Here is a 4458-nt window from a genome sequence, read left to right on the forward strand (position 1 = left end):
AACCCTCACTTGGGTAGGTGGCTTGGTTATATCATTGTTGTAGTAGATTATTTTACTAAATTGGCTGAGATGATGCCTACATTTAACAACACTAGTGAAACGACCACATATTTCTTTACCAATCATCCTATCACATGGTTTGGTGCTCTACAAGCCATAGTTACGGATCAGAGAAAGATTTTATCGAATCATATGATGACCAAACTAACTGCTAAGCTAGGACTTTCTAATGAAATTTCCACTCCCTACTATCCTCAATCTAATCGCAAGTTGAGGCTATCAATAAGGTTCTCAAAACTATTCTTCAATGTATGGTAGAGGTCCATATATAGGACTACCATTTTCTCCTTTATGCCTCCTTCTAGGAAAACCAAACCTTATTGAGGAATACTACCATATTTACACCCATTCAGTTAGCTTACAGTCTGGAAGCAATCCTTCCATTTGATTGTGATATTCCATCACTAAAACTAGCTATTGAACTTATTCCTAAAACTTATACAGAAGAAGAACCTCTTTTAAATCTCACACAATTAGATCAGACAAAGTGTGATGCCACTATAGATAATGAAACTCATAAAATATTTATCAAGCCGCAATATGACAAAAGTGTCAAGCCTCATGTCTTCCAAGAAGGAGACCTTGTTCTTTTATATGAGCAAGAATATGATAAGGTAGGATTAGGAAAGTTCCAACCTATGTGGATAGTTCCATATATTTTCAAGTGTGTCCTTGCAAAAGGGGCCTATGAGTTAGTCCATTTCGATTGAATTCCACTCGTGCATCCTAGGAATTGGTTGTACCTAGAGAAATACTATGCTTGATCTCATGCGTAGTAACATTGTTTATATACTATCTATAAGTGTGTTCAGTATGTTTACGGCGTGTCTCTATAGAGTTTCCTAAGGTTTATGTTGATTCATTTCAATATGTCTCGTTTGAAATTGTCGGTATCCCTTGAACTGTAATTTGGTTATGTTGATGGTGCCAGTTGTAGTATCTGAAACTTATCTTCTACAGTGTGGGCTACATTTTGTCCAAATGACGAGTTATTTAGTCTACAAGGGATTTGTATTGGTCACTCTACAAATAACATCGTTGAGTATAGCGAAGTGGTCAAGCTTCTTTCTTATTCTATTTCAAATGTTATCTGTCATTTAGTCATTAGACTTGACTCACAACTCATGGTATTACAACTTGCTAATGTTTATTCAGTTAGAAGTCCTACCATCTTGTGTATTTTACTAAGGGTCCTCCTTCTTGAAAGACATTTTGATTTCATACAATATGAAGACATTTCTAGAAATATAAAAACATTGATACATGCACTTGTAATCATGTTTTAGGTACACATTTGCAACAAATGTAAATAAATTTCATTAGACATAACATCATTGAAAGTACAATAGTAACACAAAAAACTATATATATATATATATATAAAGTTTGGTTTTACAAAATTTGTGCCCGAGACACATATGGGCACATGACCCATATACAAACCAACATGCAAATATCTAAGTAGACTAATCAATGTGCTTGTGATAACAATTTTTTGCATGATTTATCTTGCATAGTAGTTGACCAATACAGATAGGCACCCTGATGGTGTGTTGATGAAGTCGCAAAGGATCCTGGTCGATGGCGACCATATTTATCCCGTGTTTCAACCCCTCCATGTGGCACTCCACCTATTTTAGACTCTTGGCTACATTTAGATCCTTTAGTGCATCTCATCCTATTGTAGAAACCTATTCTAATTCTACTACTGCTTGTGGTTGGTCTCCTACATGATGGAGATATGAAGCACCTATCGGTTGGAAAGGCTCAATATCTACATGACAAATCAACAGTTTAAGTCTAAGAAACATCAAAAACACAAAAAACTTGTAAAACTTTCAAAAATTCAATATGGTCAAAATATCTTACCTATAACATCACATCGCTCACCCTTAGGAAGCAAGAGATTAGTTTCATCACAAAAATCCATCCCTATGTACACATAATCATTAACCATAATGAACTATCCACACGACCATCCAAAAATGGTTGGTGAAAAGTTGATCACCGACATGCTTTTATTTTAAGACATATGATCTATCCAATTCCTCATCCACGGTACTCTCATATTGAGGGGCTCAATTGTAGTTTGTTGAGAATGTAGTAATGGAACTCATTTTAGGGGAAAAGAAACCAATATGGAACTGTATCCAAAGTTTTTCAAATTTCCTTCTCTTGCTTTAGACAATTTTTCTTTCATATTGACCAATACTCCCCCACTCTAGTTGAAGGTTATTGGATCCAAACACTCTACACTGTACTACATGTATGATCTACTGGCCACATGAAGTCTTGAGCTACCTACCAATCTGGAAATAACGAATAAGATCGTTCTTAAGGGAAAATAGGTACATATTTTACGTTGATATTTCCATCTCTATTTCTCATGGATTTAGGTCTACAGTAGGTGATTATATAATCTTTCATTGTTTCTCCAACACCTCTTCTGGATAAATCGGTTAGAAAATATATTTTCTCCATTGTAATCTCGATATGTTCCCAAAATTGAAATGCATGTGCTTGCACATCCCATGCATGAAAAAGATATGTTAGTAGTTCCATCTGTTGCCTCATACCAGGAAGCCAACATAATTTCAACAATCCACAATCTTTTAATGTCTGCATGGTATTAGGATCATTAGCTACATCTAAATAGTGTTCTTCATGTTTTTTTTTCTCTGTAGATAAAATACATTTTATGCTAATGAATAATTGAAACACAAAAAGGAGACTCATGAGGATCCTTTCCATGCAAAAAAAACTTAGAAATTTTTATGGGAAACTAGAAAATAAATTTGGGAATTTCACCCAATGCACGCTCAAGAGAGGAGATAGAGTATTGCACCCCTCCATGTAGTGTATCCTAACATAGGTGCGTTGCAGTTTTCAACTATCTATGCTTGTGTTGGTATTAGTGTAGGTTTTAAGCCCGCATAGAAATTACCTACATACGAATTCTAAAACATAGAAAACAAACAATACGAGAGCATAAAACATAAAAAACATATACACAAATAATTTCCCCTGGATCCCAAAACTGAGACTACCTACTTGATTTTTCATTATGTTCCTTTCAATGTTATAATACATATTTATACATGACAAAGCATCCAATACCATGGACCGAAAACCATCGCATCCAAAACCATGGAATGAAAACCATCACGTCTAAAAACATGTTCAAAAATCACACACAAATCCATAGGTGGGTATGGCCAACCTAACATAGGTTCCAGAACCAAAATGTTCTGGGGCGCTACCCTGAACACTATAGAGTGGGTTTACCTGGAGCCCTCAAACCCCCTGTTACCCCCCTACTACGCAATTGGTGCAACGAAGGGGGGGCTCCATCCCCACTCTAACCCGTTGTTGACATAGAGGATGTGCACTATGCCAACAAGGGGAACTAACCTGATCATAAGCCCCAATTATACCTTCTTTCATTTTGATTAGCTAGCTCTGATGGGTTTGAAGGGACCCGTAAACCATTTGAACATGTTGAAAGATTGCTTCTTAGAGGAAGACTTCAATTAAATCAACAAAATTGAAACATTTAACCTCTATGTATTATATCCTATCTATACTACTTCTAATTACTCTAATCTAGTCCTAGCTACTCCAATATATCGTGCAAGAGCATGATACTGAGGTTTAAACATGATATATATGTTCAACAGAATCATGATAAAGAAGGCTAAACATCATGCATAGATTCAAGTCCAAATGAATCAGTCACTGAATTCATTGCTAGACAAGACTGTATTAAAGATAAATTGTAATCCAAACACTCATATAGGAATCCACATTCTTCTATGGAATTGAAACTGCAACTGATGTTTAATTTAGTTCGAAATCAAAGACCATTCACAAGTTAGAAATGAAACTGAATCACTTTCAATTTAACAAGACTAATAGTGAACTGTAAGTCATCAATATGCATAAGTATAAATCACATTTACATTCATGCCAGTAACAACACTCTGATCCAAAACAATACAATGAGTCTAAAACTAAAGGCTCCTTTCCCCCTCCAAAAATAGTCCTCCTCATTCACAATAAAGTGACGCTTTTCTTCTCGAAAATAAAAAGCCCCTTCTCCTCTTTGAAGGTAATATATATGCAGCCCTAAATGACCCTCGACCTTCCCTGGCCTTTCAGTTCCCCTCTTGTCATTACACCGATCAGCATATACAAATGCGAATGGTGGGTGAACCTGCAGACACACCGAGGTCACCTTTGGTGGAGTGTTCTCCTTCCTGGGGAAATGGATGGATGCCATTAGAACAGGGGAGGATTGCATATAATTTCTTAGCACCTGTGCGAGGTGGCTATCATTCTCTGCCTTCTCTTTAATTGGAATTGAAGAAGCTGCTCTCATCATACCCGCATCTGACCTAC

The sequence above is a fragment of the Pinus tabuliformis genome, chromosome X (genome assembly GCF_031772625.1).
Source record: "Pinus tabuliformis cultivar Carrire ecotype Pingquan chromosome X, CPIR1, whole genome shotgun sequence".
Lineage (NCBI taxonomy): Eukaryota > Viridiplantae > Streptophyta > Pinopsida > Pinales > Pinaceae > Pinus > Pinus tabuliformis.